Source organism: Pinus tabuliformis, chromosome J, assembly GCF_031772625.1.
Source record: "Pinus tabuliformis cultivar Carrire ecotype Pingquan chromosome J, CPIR1, whole genome shotgun sequence".
Lineage (NCBI taxonomy): Eukaryota > Viridiplantae > Streptophyta > Pinopsida > Pinales > Pinaceae > Pinus > Pinus tabuliformis.
Genome location: NC_142295.1, coordinates 1525154814 through 1525177061, shown reverse-complemented (window position 1 = coordinate 1525177061; position 22248 = coordinate 1525154814).

The following is a 22248-nucleotide window of genomic DNA, read 5'->3' as shown; positions in this document are numbered from 1 at the left end:
AAACACCTCCCACTCCGAACAAAAACGTATTCGATACCAAGCAAAAGACTACATGATCGTCGGTGATACACTTTACCGTCGTGGTATCGATACAGTTCTGAGAAGGTGCCTCACCCATGAGGAGGCCAAAAAAGTCCTGAATGATTGTCATTCAGGCGCGTGTGGGGGGCATCAATCCGGTTATGCTACAGCGCAAAAAATCTTACGAGCAGGATACTTTTGGCCAACAAGGTTCAAAGATTGGATAACCGCAGTCAGAAGTTGCCATGCTTGTCAGATTTTTGATAGCAAAACTAGAAGACCACCTGCACCTTTACAGCCAATAGTTGTTGTTGGGCCATTCGCCAAATGGGGCATCAATTTCATGACATGTAAACCCACCTCGACCGGGGGGCATGGGTATATCATAGTGGCAGTTGCCTATTTTACCAAATGGGCTGAGGCGATGCCTACATTAGATAATACTGGTGAAACAACTGCCCTCTTCTTTTTCAATCATGTAGTCGCCAGATTCGGCGTGTCGCAGGCTATAGTCACAGATCATGGATCTCATTTCCGCAATCACATGATGATCGAATTAGCTGCCAAACTAGGGTTGTCTCACGACAGCTCTACTCCATACTATCCGCAAGCCAACGGACAAGTTGAAGCAATCAACAAGGTCCTGAAGCGCATGGTGCAAAGGATGATTGGAGTTCACAAGAGAAGATGGCACCTAATCCTGTACTCAGCTTTGTGGGCTTAACGAACATCGGTAAGGAATGGAATCGGGTTTACACCTTTCCAACTGGTATATGGCCTGGAAGCAGTCTTACCAATCCAGTGCGAAATCTCATCTCTCAAACTCGCAATTGATCTCCTCCCCGGAACTTCAGAAGAAGAAGCTCGTTTCTTGGAATTAATCCAATTGGATGAAACACATCGTGATGCCACTTTGGCTAACGAAGCTCATAAGAAACGAGTCAAGGCACAGTTCGACAAAAATGTCAAACCCCGTGTCTTCTCAGAAGGTGACTTGGTCTTGCTTTACAACCAAGAATCCGATAAATTGGGAGCAGGTAAATTTAAGTCCTTATGGATGGGCCCCTATATTGTTAAACGAGTGTTAGCAAAAGGAGCCTACGAGTTAATGGATTATGACGGAATTCCACTGGCGCAACCTCGTAATGGGTTGTACCTCAAGCGTTACTATGCGTAATGGTAACCTGTATGCTTTTGTTATGTTTTTGTTTTCGCTAAAGTGTTTATTTTGGTCAAGTAATCCACTTTTTACATTTGTTGCAGATGTCAAACCTATTGGAGTCATGTGTTGGATATGCCGATGGAGTGAGTCGCAGTTTGCGGAACCTATCTTCCGCAGCCTAGGCTATTTTTGATCCAAGCGGCGAGTTAGTAAGTTTCAGAGGGGTATGTATTGGTCGATCAACAAATAACATCGCTGAATATAGCGCGTTGATAGAACTTCTCTCTGATGCCATCACACATGGTATACGCCGACTAATTGTCAGGCTAGACTCACAACTCGTAATACTACAACTCACGGGTATATATTCCGTCCGAAATCCAGCTATTTATCGCATGTTCCTAAGGGTTAAGATTTTGGAAAGACAATTTGATTTTATTAAATATCAACATATTTCCAGAAACTTAAACACATTAACTGACTCATTGGCAAATTATGTGTTAGATAGACATTTGCAACATTTATAAAAAGAAACATACCATCAATGTTTGCATTTGGATCATGTAACTTAACCAAAATAAAACTCCAAAAATAAAAAAAATATATAACTGTTTATGGTTTACACATAATTTTCTGTAACCAAGACAAAATCGGTCAAATGACCAAAAAACTCAAAATGCTAAGGGGCACCCTAGTCTAATGATGCTCGTGATAGCATGTCACAGCCTGTGCGATCATGCGTAAGAGACGAGTCCATCGTCTGGGCACACTAGTAGTATGCCGCTGTAACCTCAAAGGTAGCTCGTCAGTCCTCACATCTGGAATACCAAGAGTGAGGCCCTCAACCTACTCCTGTAATGCTGTGAGAGTCTCGGCCACGTCGAGGTCATGAAGGATAGCCCTTCTGACGGCCTCTCCTGCTGGGGCAACAGCTAGTACTCTCAGGCGAACTATTGGACGAACAGGACCAACATCTGCATGTACACATGAGTTTGATTAAAGTCTTGATAGAATAAAGCACAACGACATTATAAATGAAAAACGATAAACAGGAACATGGTCAAAGATTTTAGCAATGGCGCTCGACTGTTCGCCATCCAGCAGTACTAGATCTGGATCACCCCGGAAGTCCATGCCAGCATATGGATACTCAGAATAAACCATCTCTTGACGTTCAAACCACCTGAAGAAGGTATCAGAAAACGAAATCTGAGACTGACCAGCATGCCTAGACATATGGTCGACCCATCTCTGCATACGTGGTTCAGTAGGAGAAGGTAAATCGAGTGCAATGTACTGTGGCTGCATCAGTGGTATTTTCTCCAAGGCAAAGGCGGTCAAAATAGAACCATACCCAAAGTTCTTCAACCTCCCGCTCTTTATCTTGGTCAACTGTTCTTTCATCACAAGAAGTACTGCGTCGCACCAGTTGAACACCTTCGGTTGGAGGCATTCCAAGGCATACTGCATATAAGATTGGTTGACTACATGAAGAGCCACACCACCGGCCATCCTACCAAAAGTAAACAGAATAGTCCTGAGGGACCTGTCAGCGACATCACGGATGATGATCTTGCCGCCTTTACTCGGCTGAGATCCTTCTCTGCAGTACCGGCGAACATAATCTCTCACCGAGTCACCTCCTCGGGCCGAACCTGATAAAGAGATGGGGGTACCCCGCCTCGACAAGCCAGTCAGGAAATAGATGTCTACTACAGTCAAGGGGATAGATTTTCCCCTGATCTGGAAAACCTGGTTGGTAGGATCCCAAGCATCGAGCAAATACTGCAATAAGTTGATCTGTTGTCTCATGCTAGAAATGCGGAAAAACTTCAGCAAGCCATAGTTCCGGAGTGCGTTTACTGTAACTAGATCATGTAGGGCAAGCATGTCCTCTTCTTCATGCTCACATTCTCGCCATGTAATGGTCATATTACTCCAAAGATCTCTGAAAAACAAACAAGAGAAGAGTTAGATCCTGATTTTGGTAAGAAACAGGCAAAATTTCCATTAAAAACTGTGCACATAATTCCTTCTCTGCGCCCATCGCACCTGCAACAGTACTCTGGGTGCATTGCATGTCAGATGGCCTTTAGCCTGGCCAACATTCAATGCACCTTTTGATACATAGAGGGTGCGCTGAAGGTAGAACGAGTTTTTCAAACCCCAGGGGCTAAGAAAAACTAGGAGTCAAGCTCAAAATGCAAAATGGAAACCATGAAATGAAAGAGCTCAGGTTTAGCTCCTACCTAGTCCAGACGGCGCCGAGAATCGTCCACAGAATCTCCCGAAATCAGCTGATGAAAATCAAGGGGGGAAAGCACCTCCAAAGCTCCAACAAACCAAAGTTCAAATGAAATGGTAAAATGAGAGGTAAAAACACTTTTTCATTACTTTTTACGTAGTTCAAAGTAAAATATTAGTGTTCTAACTCGTTTTCAAGCATATATTGTTCATTTCTGACTAGTTTGATGAAGCAATTGAAAATACAGTACAATCTTTGAAAGGACAGAGCTATTTATGGTAAAATAAAAAAGGGACCATTCAATCGAGCAGTTTTAACACATAGTTCAAGCTCGTTAAAAAATAAACATAAGACATGAGAAAATGTTTCCACCCACATTTAAGCTCGTTAAAAAATGAACTATTCCCCGGTAAATAACCATCGTGAATGTAGTACTTCAACCATTAAAGCCTTGGTCGTGTTTGCACCGTCACCTCCACTTTTTCATTGGCCGATCATTCACCTCCACTTGATTGTTTACCCATTTTGAGGAACAACTGCGAAGAGTGATTTCACTAGCCATCCTTGTGACACTGCCGTGATTGGAAAATTCCAAACCTTACCTGGAATCAGCGGCTACCCATTTTATCACTCGTTCCTCAAAAGACGAGTCTCCTTTAAGCTCTTTTCAACTGATTCGTAAAATATGAAAAGACTGCCGAGCCATTGGCCTCTCCAGCTCGTTAAAGGGACAAGAAGTGCTATCCCTCCTCTAGATTTTAATATTTTTGGACCTGAGGGATTATTACACAAAAATATCGAGTGCTTGTTTTGTTCGGCTCGTTAAAAGTATCAAAAATTCATCCCTTCTGTATTGTTTTATACTTTTTCGGACTTAAGGGATTAGATGATGAAATAGGAATTTTGAAGTTATCTTTACGTTCCTTTTCAGACTCTCTAAAATTGAAAAGGACCGAGTTATCTTTGTCGTTAAACTCGTTAAAAAGATTAATAGAGACAAACTTGTCTATAGACGAGAACGAGTTTCACTATCGCTAGGCTCGTTAAAACATAGTGATGGGTTTGCCCGAAGGGCAAATTATAGAACAAGAATATGTTATCCTCCTCAAGCTTGACAAAAATAAAGAGGTACTAGTCAGCAATGACTGGGGAAAATTGGGAAGAAAACTCAAAGAAACTTTGTTGGTAGCAAGTCGCTCTTGAACATGACACTTCCACTCTGTGTCCGAGTCGGGTTGGGTTGTTTCATTCACCGGTCACATCACCATGGTCACGCCATACCATCCATATTTGGGGTTAATGCTACCAATCCATCACTTCAGTGTCGCCGATATGTTCAAGAGAAGTCATTCAGAGAATTCACCTGTGTCTCACCCACTACCATACATTATACTCCATTCTTTCATGACCGCCACCCTGAACCTTATATCACCAGATCGTTTTCACCTCCATTAAAATCATTTTCTCCGTTCCATGCAATTGATGTGGGATTCATTAAGACCCTCCTGTGACGGATCACTTCTTGTCGACATCAGCTCATTATCCAAGAAGTTGATCTAGGAACACCCGATTTAGTACTTTGAAGCTTGCATGCCTCAATGGCAAGTTTCTCACTTCCGGCGACAGGTTTACATCAATGGCCTTTGACCGAAAGATTTTGCGTGGTGTTCGATGCCAAGTATTTTATTCACACCACGTGAATGGTACTGCAGTACCTTAAGGGTCATTATCATTATCGCTGATTCCTCTCGCGCTTGTTAACAGTTTACATCATTGACTGGTAATCAAGCGATGTCTTTCCATGTTCGACTTTAGAACATTTCTCACATGGATCGACTTGTACTTCGAGTGAAGATCGGACGAGATTGAAGACCCCGGATCTAGTTTCATCCATCCGGGCTATGATATATATTCAGGGAAATAAAGACATTAAATGTACATCATTGCTGCACAGATAATCATCCACTCAAAAGGATGATGGCTCTATCAGAATCATCAGTCTACACTCAGACGATTGTCTGTCCTATGTACATGATGATGAATTTATAAAGCTGAGCATGGGAATGCCCACCTCAGCTAGATCATGAAAATAGTATGAAGATAATGTATTGTGTTGTATCTTATTACAGGTCTCCTCCCAGCATTGAAAGAACTTCGGATCCTCATAATAAAGCATTTCACCCGACACCAAAAGGTTAACGGCCTCATACTTTAGGGGGCAACTGTTATAGACATTTTTGGGCCCTACAATCCCAAGCATGAAATGTCCATAAACCAAGGGCTCCTAAGTCCCTAAAAGTGTTGTTCTAACCCCTAAAGGAACAAGGTCAACAGATTGCAGCTTCTCCCAGAAGTTCTCCATGAGAAACTACTCAGAATTAGTCAAAACAGGATCATTGCAGCTGCTTTACTGGCTAAGTGCGTTGCATCTCACCTAAATACACTGTGAGGGTGCGTTGCATTTCAAAAGTCCCTTCTGTGGGGTGCGATGGGCGAGAAATGACAAGTGGCAGTGTCATTCCGCGAGGTGGAGAGGCAATGGAAGCTTCCAGAATATTCTCTTGTGACACTTGCCTCACTGAATTCGACCAAGGATGAGTAAGAGGCCCTCAGTCTCCAAGTGGAAGAAAGAACTATCAGAGAGAAGATACTAATCAAATCACAAGCTGACTCATCCCCCTTACAGATATCTATATATGTATCCCTCATCCCAGAGATCCAGAGGCTGGAATTTTGCATATTGTAAGGAATTGTTGTTGGTTTCTAGAGACAAACATCAGATTGTTGGGTGATCTAAGCTTTGTTTGAGGTGAAGAGGGGCTTCTTTGCTGGGAGGTTGATGCTGGGTCGGAACAACTGGTTGTAACTCCTCCTGGATCTTTTCTTGTTTATCAATAAAAGCTATTTGAGTTTTCCTCCATGCTTTTGTATCATTGATGCTTGTTACATTTGTATGGTCAATTTACATATGATCCTAGATTGTTTATGATTATAGATCCATGTATTTGTATAGTGCTATGCTTCTGTGATCTTACAGGTACTTTGTGAAGCTGGGCGTGCAAGGGAGCAGGTAGCTGAGGACTATCAAAGAAGAGAGGGATCAAATCAAAGGATTAGCGCAAGACAGAGGTTGGTCTTTCTATTCCTCTCTATCTATACTTCATAAAGGAAAAACAAAAGTAGCTTTTCTCTGTTTGTTTCTAAGGCAACTGTCACACCTTAGTGGGATAGAGCAGTTCTATATAGACACTTTTCCCTGTAACAAATAGGTAAAGAGACGCTCGGTCCAACATGGAGGGAGTTAGTCATTCATGCATTGGGCCAATCAATCTGGCTTGTTTGGAGCAGCTTCGTGATATGGGATAACCCAACTTCACATTGAAAGTGGCGTTTTCTGTTTGAAGAATTGATTTGAATAAGTTTCACACGGCTAGCGGGGAGGGCAAAGCTAGGATAAATTGGATTGCTGGCTGGCTGGTCGATTAACCGAGGAGGGCCTTCCGGGCGGCTGGTTGAACCCGTGGATGCTAGAACGTGACGCTGGCTGGGAGAACCCGAAGCCGGGAGAACCCGAGGCTGGATGACTAGATGGCTGGATAAGAGTTACTGCCGGTTGGGAGAAGAAATGAAACGGGACGGGATCACTGGTTGAATAATCACCGAGGGCTCGCTTGCGAACTGGCTTTATGAAGCTTACCACCACACAATGAGAAAGAAGGCCCCTATGTACCCACCTAAAGACATTGATACATCATGTTGTTGCCATACCAGCATATCAATTAAGATATTATGTGTTATCACAAGACGAAGAGAGAAAGCATCATACCCGCCAAGAGAAAAGAGAAGTTCCCCATCGTTCCTACATACCCGAGATAGGATATTTTCCCCCATGCGCCACCTACAATAGGATGGCTAGACGTGTTGCTAGACCTAACAACCCGAGAATGGCACCCGCCGTCACACCCATTCATCGACCCACCATACGACGCAAGAGATGTTGTTACCCCATTTGCCACCGAACGAGACACATCTACCTGCACGAATGAATAAGAACGCCAAGAACTAGGGGCGTTAACCTAAAGCCACAGTTCAGAACAGCCAGCCCTCAGTTCTCAAATCACCCAGTTCAACAGAACACAGTTCAAACCTCCAGTCCACAGTTCGTCTGAAATAATTCACAGTTAACCCATCATCTAAGCACTCATTGAACCCAGCGAGTGAGACACGAAATGGAATCCTATCCTCCCGAGTTAGGTTCCAATAGATTTCAAGTCCGGGTCAAGAGATAGACTAAATAGGTTAGGCAAGAGTTAGGCAAGATATATAATGACATCGTTCCGATAGATAGCTGGTTGGGCTTGTTGGTATGGGGTAAGAAGGCCCTCTGTTCCGCATATCCGATCTCTTATCCGCATATGCGGCAAAGGCACATTTGCTAAGCTCTCCTCAGTGAGTTAGGGCTATCCTTTATACTAGATATAGATATACTATACTATAGTGTAGTGTCTATATATAGATATATATATTATACATTATACTATGTTAGTCAGTCTGCCTCTCCCTGAGGCCTAATTGACCTAATCTGCTGCTTATCCCTAACTCCCTAACTAGCAGGAAGAACCTTCCCTCCTACTATAGGACGCTACTTCCAGAGAACGAATGAAAGCTTTCCTTCCAATCTGGTTTCCCTATTGGAGAGAATGAATAGAGACCTACCTTAATCAATATGCTTTAAGCCTGCCTGGATTGGGTGTTCAGCAATATGCTTCCTTGGTCCCCAGCCTATCCTACCTAGGGTGTAAGCCTGCCTATTAGGTTAGGAGCTCGTGATTTTCTCTTTTTTCTAAATAGAACCAAAGATGTGTTTCCTAGATAATGGATTGTTCATCTGGATGACTAACTATCTTTAGTGCGTTTAAGCCTGCGCGCCACGTAATAGGGAAGATGGAGGCAATAGCTACGGAAGACGGAAGATGGAGGCTTTGAAACAGTAGGGCAGACAGCCACTGAGATCTCCGACCCACCCACCCCAATCCCCGAGGGGAGAGGAATTATGGAAAGAAGAAACGACCCGACGACTCCTTCTATCGCTAGCTGTTGGGCTGATAAGCTGTGACCCAACCTAACCTAATAGGGCTGAGATGCTGTTACCGAACCTGAACCATCGCTAGCTAACTAACCTGCCAAGCAAGAAAACCTACCACTGATGAACCGATACCGGTTAACCCTACCGCCATCGCTCAAGCTATCGAGAAAGCTCGCCTACCCCTGCTTCCGCTTTGGATGACCTGCGACTGGTGCTGGCTTTCGAACAACAAGCTCTCGATCAGGAACCGTACAAAGGGAAGCTACGGGCTCTCGATTATATACAAGATTATGCGCTGCTTTCACTCGTTCAACCATATTGCCTAGGGCTCCACGGATCGGAACAGGCAGCCATCTAGCAATGCTAGCAACGGAAGCTAGCGAGCAGAACGACAACAAAAGCAAGAGCTACCGAGCAGAGAGTTTCTAAATTAAGCGCAAAATGAACAGCTAGTAATAGCTACTTCTCAGTACCGAATAGCGAGGGAAGGGATAGCTACTCGACATTATAACCAATAGATACAAGGGATCATAGATACCTTATACCCATGCTAAAGACCTTGCTAACCATCCATCTTGTATCGTGTGTCACATAGATAGCCGGAGAGAATAGAAGGAGGGGGGAAGGCAGCATCAGGGACGGGGACACCACCAGCAGGCGGAGAGACAGGAGAGGCAGAGACGGTTTAAGAAGAAGCAATGGTGAAAGCTTTTATTCCCCAATCCAAAACTAAAGTCAAACGCCCATTACTGCGTCTGGTTTATCTAGTCAAACGCTCCATGCCTTATCAAGGTGCGTCTGGTTGGCTTTATAAAACGACCCAAGTGCTAATGGTTTGCTTAGTCAAATGCTCAATGCCCGTAACCTACCTTAGGTATTACAAATTATACCACCTGCAGGCAGGTAATCGTTAACCTATGATGTTGGGATTGGTAGAAGCAATGTTGCTGGCTCCTGGCTTAAGCTGGTGGGTTACTTAGATGGCGAGCTTTCTGGCTTGGCTTGCTTTATGGCTATGGGTGGGTCTATAGGATCTACTGAGTCGACTGCTTTATCGACTGGGTCAACCTGCCTTTGCTCCCTCTGCCCTTGCCCTTCCGACTGGCTTGATGGCACGACTTGCTGGCACGAATATTTATGAAGCTAGGTAGGGTTCGGAGACTGGTATCGGGATTTGTGGATGGGATCGGTATCGGCATAGCATTCAGGATTTGCTTCTTCGTTTCGATTGGATTTGTTTCTCCGTTGCGAGAGGTGAAATTTCCTACCCCAACCTCGTCAGTCAATCACTCTCATTATATATGTCATTACAACAGCAAATGAATTGGATTCAAGTCCATATGCTCATATATAACTACCAGCATTTCACCGAGCTATCAATTAGGAGGGAATGAGTCAAACAACCAAGCTACTTAGCTTTTCTTTTCTTTATGGCAATAATAGGAAAGAAAGATGTGAAAACCTTCGCCTCAGGGCATTGGGTGGGTAAATAGTGGTCGAGCCTGCTTGCGCATCCTTAAAATGCAAGAAGAGGTTAGGGAAGTTTGACTTCTCATTCAGAGAAGTACGGTGATTGGATTCGAGAAAGCGTAATTACATATATAATATATCTCATGAATGACTGGAAGCCTCTAACTAAAAGGAAGAAGATCTAGTTCCAACGGCACCACCTTTATCAACATCCCTTTATTAGATTCTATTATGAATGAAAGCAACAGCTACCACTAAGATTCTTCTTCAAGGAATTGTTATTGAAGTCTGCGAAAGCTATATACCCATCCATCCAACAGCTCTATGTTAAGTTCTTCCATCCATCCGATCTTTCTATTCATTCATCATCCATCCTTCCTTCATAACCTTCCTAAGTCAGGTGAGCCATCCTTCCTCATAAGCGGTGGCTATCATCATAATGGGGCGAGGTGTAGGCAGAATGGGTAGAATGCGGGGATGCACGAATGCGAGAAGGCGGGTATGGGAGGGAAGCGGGGAAGCAATAGAAGGGGGATAAAGCCACTCCTATATCTATCCTAGTATTTGAGAAAAGAGCCTTTCTCCTTGGTAGCGTAGAAGCATTCATTGGCCTGCCTACTAATCGCTTTAGGTGGGTGCAAAAGGAAAGGTCCCGGAGGGGCTTGCGCTTCCTAGTGCAAGGATTTGACAGGCAGACCTTTTGGATGGAAAGAAAGAAGGGCTTGTTTGGGTGAGCACTTTTCACATTGATTGCTATCACCTCCTTCGTTTGGTCAGCCTACAGGACTACTGTCTTTTGGACAGCAGCTACCAACAGTCTTGGATCCTTGGATCGTCTTCACTAACTGCCCTCTTTTATTGATGTCATACTGCCTTACTTATTAGTTACCGGCTTGGGTACGTCTTTTTACTTGTCGTATTACCTATGCCTATTCGCCTTTACTTAACTGTTACCACTATCAACAACCTACCTGCTTAACTAACCTATATTTCATACCTCACTTACCCGACTTACTTATGGATGCCTCAACCTAGTGCTTAGCCAGGAATGCTTAAAGGGGTACCACTATTGATCTTCTCGGGGGGACAAGCTTCCAGATACAATTGATTAATTAAGACAAACAGCAGCATTAGCATTGCTTGGAGATGCTTTATCACACTTACTGAATGAATGAATCTTAGTTGGTACGGCACTCTTCCTATGAACCCTTTACACTACCTTTACTTTTACTGTTACCTCCTCCAACCCACCTGCTTTTCAAACCTCTCAATAACTCACTTACCCAGCCATCTACCCACCTTTTAGCAGTTACCGGCTTCACATAGAGCAGTGCCCAATGGTGCACGGGCGTTCGGATACAGCACCTGCGTTCGATAACACTTCCTTAATTAATCCCTCACCATATGAATAGTGAGTGACTCCGTCCCTTAGGAGCCAATGCTTATAACTTATAACCACCGGATGGATCAACCAACCTTACCCCCTCACTTATTACCCTACCCACCTTTGGATGCCCTATACCACTTGATGATTCATGAAGCGCTTAGGAGGTAGGTACTGCTATAGACTTATACGGGCGGGATGGCATGGCATGAAACATACTTCAGTGTTTACAAACTACCTACCCATAGACTTAGACCTGTTCTCCCTATACCACTTGGATTCGTGAATCTTAGGAGGTACAGCTATAGACCCGGGATTGCATGGCATAGCATAGCATGAGACAACCTTACCCTTCCCCCTTACTTCTGTGTTTCCTTACTACCTGCCCACCTTCAGAGCTAGACATGTTAGCCTTATACCACTTGGATTCATGAATGCACTTAGTGAGTCGGGTACTGCTATTAACCCTTCTCTTATCAGCAGGTATCAGGACGGGATCAGACAACCTCATCCTTACCTTTCTTACTCCCCACCAGACACCATTGCTAGGATATCCATACCTTACCTTTCATCTTAGTCCCTCCCTTCACAATCAGACTCCAACTACCCTACCGTTAGTATCCCCACCAAACACTTACCTATTCAATCTCATTTCTTACTGAAGAAAACCCCATTTCAAGGATGAAAGCTTCAGCCTTTTGTTCTGCATTCCGGGGTTTCCATGGAGGGTCGCTGTCAACACCCATAAGATATGACTTGGATAGACACCACCGAGCCAAGTGTTCATGATGGAGGCTCACGGTAGGGTAATGCCAAGTAAGATGGAATTGGATATGATATGCCCCCGGGGGTAGTAATATGATGTGAACCGATGAATGCACTCTTATGTTCCCGCTTTGCCTTCCGGAAGTTAAGGCATTCCGAGAAATGGAGGCATTTGACTTCTGTTCATGGGACTGGGAAAGCCCTCGAAGAAAGGCCCTTAAAGCTATGCCCGAACACGAGATCCGGTCACCAGTTCCAGCACTTTCTTGATTGCTTTCGAAGGCAGCTCCCAACGGGAACATGAACGGTTAGAAATAGCTGCTTATTGGAAGGAATCGAGTAACAAAGGAATGCTCCAACTCCCATGCCCATTGCTGCTGCTTGCCTGCCGGTGGTGCATTTCAATGAGAATGTATTTGCCAATCGAAAGCAAGCTCTGGAAGCAGGGTTCCAACCATCTATGAGAGCGAAGAGAGTTTCTCAAAGCTTGCTGAAGCGAGACCTACGAGGTTGATGCTTTTATAGTCTTCCCCTTCCTCCGATGCATCGGGATTTCATCGATGGTGGCCTTCGATCCCGTGAATAAGGTCAGTCTTAGCTTGACCCAAACCTCCGGTCCTCCGGTCCTTGCCTTGCTTGCTTTTGTTAATGACCAACAGGAAAGGAAGGCATGGCTCAGCTTGGCAGGTGAGAGGGCTTTTACGTAGGAGCGTAATGACACATATCGATGAATTCATTCATTATATACGTAATTACGTCATTCGAGATATGTCATTTTTCGCATCCCCAAATGGCCAAATTATTAGGGTTATATTCAGTCATAGCAGGGGTAAGGGGTTGGGCGTGTCAAGTAGCCGTAAAATGCACACAAATGGCCTTTCAGACGATATTCCACAGGGCTCTCGATGCATGCCTATGGAAAACTACCGCAACATAAGCTGGCTGGCATAGGGTGGCTTATGAGCTTGCTATCAAGTCTTGTAAGCCCGAAGCAAGGAACGTAGTGCTTGCTTGACGTTAGGAAAGCAAGGAACTGACTGAACCTAAACTACCACATGCTCATATATAACTACCACCATTTCACTTATCCTCTTTCGTAGCACTTATCTTCCTTGCCCTCATAAGCACAAGCCCTTCAGACCTTCGAATGAATGACTGGTCTTTCTTCTCTCTCTAGCTAGGAAATCACTCTCATTATATATGTCATTACGACAGCAAATGAATTGGATTCAAGTCGATATGCTCATATATAATTACCACATGCTCATATATAACTACCACCATAACAAGGAGCCGTAATGCTGCTCGACCATAAGGTCCGTCAAGGTGCGTAAGCACGCTCGACTAATAAGGCTGCCATCGGCTCGATTGATAAGGAGAGGAACTTGAAGAACTAAAAGGCCACCATCGATGGAGTCACTCACTATTCATATGGTGAGGGAAGGTGATTGAATGCTCACCCATCAAGGGTGAGGAGAGGTACGTAGTCGCTCGACTCAAAGGCCGCCGTTAGTGAGTAAGTAAATGGGAACGTATGGTGAGGAGCGGCAGGGTGCGTAAGCAAACTCGACTGTCAAGGCCGCCATCGGCTCGACCATAAGGGAGAGGAACTTGAGTTGCTTGACCAACCTTTAGTTACTTATTTGAGAGGGCCCACCCAATAAGTAAAATGAAGGCAGGGCTCGATTGTTAAGGAGAGGGCTGCCATCGTCTTCAGACGCTCGACCGTAGGGCTGCCATTGCCACCATCAGCTGTCAAAGGGCCCTACTTTTTCATAGGGTTTTAACGCTCACTCATCATATGGGTGAGGGACAGAGTCACTCACTATTCATATGGTGAGGGGGAACTTACAAGAAGATTCACTCTATTCTCTCAGCTCAGACACTGGGCAATAGAAGGAATTGAGTCTCTAATCCCCACCTAGGACAGTAACCATAGAACTTCACTTCTTAGCATTAGCAAGGTAGCAAAGCAGCAAAGGAGGAAGCAAGAACTCTTAACTAACCCGAAGGTGAGCGAAGTGACTCCCCCAACCAACTTCGAAGACTTTGTTTTGGAGAGAAGAAAGGAAGGGGGGAGATGCGATCCAAAGCTACCTTTCGAATCGCAGCTCACCCACTTGAGCCACTGGATGAGTCTTCCCTTGGATGATAGTGATCTCTAGGAGTAGCTCGTGATCCTAAGAGAAGAAGCTCGTACCATAATCACCTAACTTCAGTGGAAGCAGGAGATTCTTCGGCTAAACTTGCCCCCTGAGCGAATCCACTAGTCTTCCCTTCCCATACGGGGGTTGAGTGCTTTCCAGCCACCCAAGCAGAACTCGAAGGCTAGTCGATCGGAAAGGTCCGGTCGCGTCATCAAAGTAATGAGTCGACCCCATACCATAAGATCTTAATAAAAGAGTTTCGACTCCATAAGATCTCTCTTAATAGGATAGTTCAGTCTATAAGATCTGAATAAGGTAGTTCCGTCTGCTCTTGAGTGAGGCCTTAGGATGGCCAAGAAGTCGAAAGCCTACTCCTCCCAGATACAGAAGCGTCTTTTTATTTTTTAGAAGATTGATGCTTCTGCGAATGAATGGTGGAGAGACCGTCACTTGTTGTAAGTCAGAGTCAGACGGCGGCCATAGCATAGACAGCGGAGAGGCGTCTACGGTCCCTCACTCAGTACCTCTTGGCAAATGAAAAAGCTTAAGATTTAGATAGCAAGGATTTCGATTTGGAAACTTGGACATCTAAGTCGGCTAGGATCCACTGAGACTCTTCATCGACCCTACTATCTGCCATGACGATCTCGTTACCGAGAATAAGAGCATAGGCTTTGAATACCTCATTCATTTGGGTAAACTCTATCTGCTGCAACCCACACCACACCATCCAATGATGAGATAGGCTAAAGAGTGGCCACGAGGCATGGTAACCTAATCGAATGGTTGACCGGAAGTCAAGAGAATCCGTTTGGCCCGCTTAGTTAATGGTTAATGGTCGGCTGGTGAGAAAGCACTTGATTTTTCCCAAGGATAGAGTGAAGCACAACCAACTGATGCAAGGCTATCGCCAAAGAATGAGGCCGTCATCTGGTAAATGACCAATCTTGGACATTCTAACTAAGGGACGAAACTTTCAATCAACACGAAAAACTATAAGAGAAAATGAAACCCTCTGACCTTCCTCATTTCTTTTTTTGGTGATAAGTTCAGTCAAGTCCCATCACACTCAAGGAGACGCAATACAGACATCGCCCAGTCATGATAGGGTCTCAAACTTGCTTAATGTAGAATGTAGTTACCTATAATAAACAACCTTAGGCGCATAGCCACTCCTCTCTGGAAGCTTAGGCCGTAGTTTTGGCATAAACAGGAACTGCTACGCCTCCTTCACTTGTTGCTGGCATAAGTCACCACTTGGTTGTCTCATATCCAAGGGATTCCTCTCCTAAAATAAAATAGCAACGGCAGATCCTGATCCCCCTTCCTTCATTCCTTGGTACAAGTGGAATGCCCGATCGGATCAAAGAGAGGATGCGGCTACCTACTAAGAGTAAGAGTTCGAGTAAGGGTTCCAACCCACGTACATATACATGCCATAAAGGGGACACCAGCCGGCCCAGCCCTGCTGGTTGGTTGTATCATCCCATACACCTCTTTTAACTAACTAAAAGCTTGGGCTTCTTCTATTAAATAGCCAGAATCCTACCTCTATCCATAAGAATGGAAAGGTTTTCTAGTCGTACCTCTATTGATATGAGGAGCTGCTCAACTCTTACTCTTCTATTGGTTTAGTGCGAAGGGCTGCATTCCTATTGGCACGAGGCAGTAGCCACCCAGCCGATAAGTCTTTTATTTAAGATATCCCATAAGCAACTGAACTACCCTACAAACAACAGCTAATAGTCTCTCGCCGGGCACTTTTGTGAAAGAGGAGGAACGAAGAAAACAAGAAAATCCGAGCTAGGTGGTTATAACGAAGTACGTTGGGAAATGGATTGGCATAATAGACAGTCGGCACGGAATCATTGAAGGAGACACATAGACTGCTCGAATTGAGGGAAGTGCCTTTCTTGATATTTAGTAAAAAATCCTAATAGAATTTAGGCCCGCAAGGGTAAGGGTACGACCAATCCATTTGCATCTGCTCCTTTTCTTCCATTCGTTGATCGAAATTCCGGAGCGAAGAAACTCATTTTCATGCTCATGTGGTGCCACCCTTTGATCTTAATATCATATCGATAAATCACTCAAACCTCGGTATCGTATGATGAAAAAGCTCTCAAGCCACAGCTGAAGTGACTCCCTCCTAATTATGGAACCCTACGAAGTCTTCGTCTTCAGCATACAACTCCTTCAAGCATTAAAAGCCCACTACTTCCTGGCTCATAGTCACAAGTCAGTCTACGGCTCAATGTATCAGCAACTCGATGAAGCTTGCCTGATTGTTGACGAATAACAAATGGAAACTTCGGTAGGAAAGACCTAGCATGCATGTTCTTCATGTGCTTCTGACTGTTCAAGTACTTCAATGCCTGGTGATCAATATACAAGACGACTCGATTAATCAGAGGGAAATAAGCGCTTTTGCCTTTGTTGAAAGCAAGCAAAGACCCCGTTGGCTAGAGCTCCATGATTAGACTCCCTTCTGTACAAACTCAGCAGCAAGGCAGAGAACATCTTAAACTAAACCATTTAAGAAGGATATTACTTCACTTCCGCCGTCACTTCTTCACTTCTCTGATCGATCGATCTGGTACATCCGAACGTTCTTTCTCTGATCGATGGTCTCTTGCCCACCGAAATGACTATTTTCATGAAATGCCGTTCGGCCATTCCACTCGCTCTTTAGATTGAGCTGAATTGAAAATCCTTTCAGTCGCTTCGATCCTTAAGACTTGTTCTCCTCTCGCTCCGGGCTGATCCCCATGTTCAAAACCTGTTAGTCTCACCTCTCTCCTTGAAAGAATGGTAGGAGGATATCCCCTTGGATTTCCTAGCGGTAATAGAAGGTAGACTCTGAAACTAGAGTCATCTCCTTAGCTTTGGTTTACCCCGGGATATGCCATTACCACATAACCCGCCCCTGGTATTGAGCTTTCTCCAGATTCTGTTTGTGACCCTATCTCCCTATTCTCTTTCGGTTGAGTAAACAGACCAACCCCCCTTCCCGTCCAAATGAGCATAGACACCTTCAACAGAAGCAAAAAAAGAAGCCAACTTGAGTCACTTCCATTAATAACAATCGGTTAAGAGATATTGGGAATGAAAGTAGACTTGAATCATCAATCCGATTCGGCAGCTGCTCTTCCAACATCGTCCTAGTGATCCAGGCTGAACGACCACCACCGGAGGAGGAAAGACTTCTAACTGATCAAGGAAGAAATACTGCTTTTCATTACTTAAGGTAGAATCTTTATTACCGAAGGAATGATGAAGACTCTTAATTACTGAAGTTAGATCTCTTAAGACTCCTCCTTAGGACTTATGGATAAATATAGACTCTCACTGAATAAAGAAAGACTTTATACTTGTAGACTACCTACTGATTAGATTTAGACTTTGTAACTGTTGGAATAAAGACTAATAACTGTTTACCGATTAGATTTAGACTTTGTAACTGTTGGAATAAAGACCGACGGATGAGATATACACTTTATACTGTTGACCGCCCCAGACCGACTGAGGAATGAAGAAAGACTCTTGACTAAAGGTAGATCTACTTTGAAGACACCACCAGATCAGGATTCATTTAACAGCAACCAACCCAGGATTCATTAGCTTCAAACACCATCCATGAATTAGGAGCTCACTACTGCAAAGACACCAGCAGGGAAACTCCATCAAAAACAGGAATAGTATTGAGACCACCGACCCCGCCCTCCTAACCCAGGGAAGAAGGATATTCATTGGTTTACAATACCTGTCTTTAGAGCTTTCATTCATCAATCAGACCAGAAACACAGATATTTCACCATCAATAACAGACAGGAAAAGTCAATACCATCAGGTGATAACACGAAACACAACCATCATTATCCACTCTAGCATTTGATACTCTAGAAATATCCACCAGAAAAAGAAAGGTGAAATCTCATAGGTACAGGTGAGCTAGCTAGAGCTAGCTTTATAATGCTATATTGGGAGGTCTGCTTGCTTGGAAAGACAACTATTCCTTCCCCTCAGCGGGAAAGAGCTAAACGCACCTGTCTATCCTAGTGCTGGATAATGGGCATCTTCTCTCGCTAGCTGGTGGTCATTCTTTATATACATAATTACGCTTTCTTTCTTATCGTAGTAATTACACTTTAGGCTCTCATAATTGATCGTACCATAATATCGTATACAAAGATCTATCTCATTATATATGTAATTACGCTTTCTTATAGGCGTACTTATAGAAGAATTGAGTACGTCGTTATATCATTATGTGGGATGGTGTGGCGAGGTGCAGTTGTTTTGAGGTCGATGGGCGAAGGTGAGAGAGTGGGTGCAAGAATGAAGGACACGAGCAATATTCTTATGGAATTGCCATTAACAGTGGCATACCAGGAAAGAATGAGCAGGTGCACTCGAATTGACATTAAGAGCGGCTAAGGAATATGAGCGCACGCCATTAAGAGCGGCATCGCGGAGAAGCATGTGCAAGAATGAATGAAAGAGCGGAAGAATAGGAAAGAATGAGCAGGTGCACTCAAATTGACATTAAGAGTGGGGGCACGCCATTAACAGCGGCATTGCGTATGTGCAAACCCGATCCAATAGATGATAGAATGTATGTAATAGCATGGCCCGGGGATCTGAATGAGCAGGGGCAACAGAGTCATAAGATAAAGCACCAAGCACATTTGAACTAGTTCAAGTTTCTCCTATTTGCACGTCAGTTAATGTACCAGCACTAGTTCCGACTTTCTTTTGTTCAGTTCCAAATCCATCAGTAGTAATCGCGGATCAAGCTCGTTTTTCACCAGTCCCGGATCGAGAGCGAGATCCCAGCCATCAGTTCCAAATCCAATTGTTGATCCAGTTTACCTTGACTCATTTGATTCAGTGGATTCCGCTCGCTAATAAAGCATCCTTACCCATTCCAGCATTCCTTCGCTCAGTTCCAGGCCCATCACTATTAGATATGCGCATCTAACCTACCGCCTGTGCTTCCGCTGGTGCCTCCGCTAATGGTGTAAGCTAATACTGGATCCTTCACTGGGTTTGGGTAGTGAGTTATTTCCAGGAGTGAGTGGGTTGGTCAACTTGATCTCGAAAGGGAAGGTCTACGTGAAGCTTTTATATATGCACCAATGCCGCAGGTGAACCGTCTTATTACTATTTGTTAGAAGCTTCCATCGCTTCAACTCGTTATGGGACTACCTCTTTATCTGGCTAGGATACTGGTGGGTGGATCATTAGGGTCAACTGCCGTAGCCCCTGCTTGCTCCTTTGCTTATAACTATGGAACTGGATCTTATGACCTTGGAATAGGATATAGAAAAAAAATGAGCTTTAAAGCAGCTGAAGGATCCGCATCTATCACTGGATTATATTAACCATAGCTCGTAGCAGGAGATTTATATACAAATCTAGTAGTTAGGGTTTCAGGACCTATTCCTGTTTTAGATCCTCCATACCCATACGCGGATCCTATAGTTGTGGCATAATCCCCGTCCCAGCAGCACTCGCAATATCATAGTAAGCCTCGGGGATCAAGCCCATTGAACTACTACCATCCGCGACAAATCCAAATTCATAACTTGTTGATGTTTACAACCCATCCCATTTAAGGTTACCTAGTAGAGTGAAAGGTACATGCTAAGGGTAATGGATTTCCACCTTTCTCTGTTTTGGAGTAATGGTATCACCGCCCTTCCTTAAACGCCTCGATTTCGATCCGTAGCTACTGGCTATCAAATTGAAAGGATTTCGGGCTCTGAAATTGGATGTGTTCCCATAGCTTCTGTATCTCGACTGGGAAGGGATATCGGGCGATACTCTGGCTCTCTAACTAGCTTAGATGTTTATGGATTATTTACTTGTTCCGGAAGGGGTAGTGTTTGGTCAAATGCTAGCTAGCTCGGATGCTTCCACTCGATCATCAACAGGTGCAGCTTACACGACTGCGAATTAAACCTCTCTAATGCTCTAGCGAACACCGCCTTATAGTATGCAAATCAAAGGGCGGGGGGTATAAAGATTGCCCAGTGATGGGCACGTTAATCTATTATGTACAGATCGAAACACATCACGTAATCAAACGAGCATACCTATATGTCAATGAATGACAGGCAGAAGATCAAAGGCCTTCGCAGGCGCAACAGTAAGTGGTGCTTTTTCCTCCCCTTACATTTCCTATGCTGGCAGTGAGACCTTTGTTGATAGGCCAATGGGTTATGAATTCTTTTCATCCTAGGGACCCGTATCTACTACTCGAATTCCAACTGGATATGCTCTTATGAAGAACTTAAATGGTTATAGGGGCTTAGCTCATTCCGAGATTACCTCTACTTCCTTTGCTATTCCCTCTTCTGATGGGTGATCAACCGCCTCCTATGTCCCCACCGGGTGGTGCTTTTGCTCCTTTCACGTCACGCGATGAAATTCAACCTATACCTCTGTCCCTCCGCAACTGATAGATCTTTACTTCAACCGCTGGGGAGTGCTATTTATACTAGACCTGGCTCTGCTTCTGGCGGATCATTTGCTAGTCTTAGGTAAGCGAGGTCCTATGCGACTGATGCTATTATTGGTTCAACAAGATCAAATGCTATTGCAGGGTGATCAAAGCGAAACTCCTCTCCTTAGATTGAGAGCCCCTGCCGGTCCTAAGGAGTAATGAAGGCCCCTTCAAATTACGCGGGGCATACAAGGCCTGAGATGGACGGTAGAAAATCTCTCCAGGTCGGTCGAGATTTCAAGGCCAAAAGGTAGGAGGGAATGAGTCAAAGCAGAGTGTCTTATATATGTAATTACATATATAAAGAATGATTGGAATCACTGGTCGAAATGAACCAATTAGTTTGAGATCTCGATTGCATAACGACATATGCCCATAGATGCATGATCTGCTAAAGCGTAATTACGTATATAATGAATGACTGGAATCACTGGTCCTTCCTCCTCATTTCACTATCTCATGACGAGGGAGTAGACTACCTTTATGGCAACAAGGAGAAAACAAAGCAGGGAGTGTTAGAAAGCATGCTCAACTAGGATGGCCAGCTGGATGGTCGGACAAGAAAAGCAAAATGGTAGGGCTACTAGCTCGGTCGGGAACAGCCAAAACTAGCCGGTTGACTCAACTACTTTCTCGAGCGAGTGAAACTAGTTCGAGAAGGATAGGCTCGAATTCCTCCTTCCATAATAGTTGCTCAACCGGCAACGACTAGCTATTAACCTCCCTAACTTACATACGTTATATCGGCCTTCAAGAGGAGCCATAGCTAAACCAAATGTAGTCCAATTCAACTAGTTTGTTCAACCGATGGTGGGCAAGAGCCCGACTTCATTGGATTGTTCGAGCTACCGGGGGTGAGGGATGGCCTAGCAGGGAAAGCTATCCATTTTCTTGAGGAGCTACTTCGAAGGAAGGAAAGTTGTAGTTGAGCTCGAGCTCCCTCAATTCAAATCATTGTTGGGAGGCCTAACTAGAATAGTATAGGTGCCCGGTTGTAGAGAGAGAAGTTAACACGCACGGGTTCAACTTCATTCACTGGGGGTGTAGGCGGGTGAGTCGACCAATCCACTATAGCTGGAGGAAAGAAAGAATGCTCCTAGATAGGCAAGCCATAAAAAACTACATCTAGATAAGCCAGCCATAGAGAATTAACAACCGGCGGAAGTAATGAGTTATCCTCCCAACCGGACAGATCCTTCAGTCGGAGCTATTGATGACCTCTCCTATTCCTATTATGTCATACTCTTCCTTCTTTCTTTTATCCAAGTTTATAGAGCTAATTTACCCACCCATGATAGCTAGGTAATGCCATGTTTATAGAGCGAATTGACCCATCTATGCCCTAGCCTCCAAACATTACTTAGGCTCATGCAGGGTAAGATCTAGTAACCCATAACGCCAAGTTTTCTCATTGAATTTACCCTCTCAATCAATAGGCTTTGTAGGAACTTTCTATCAGT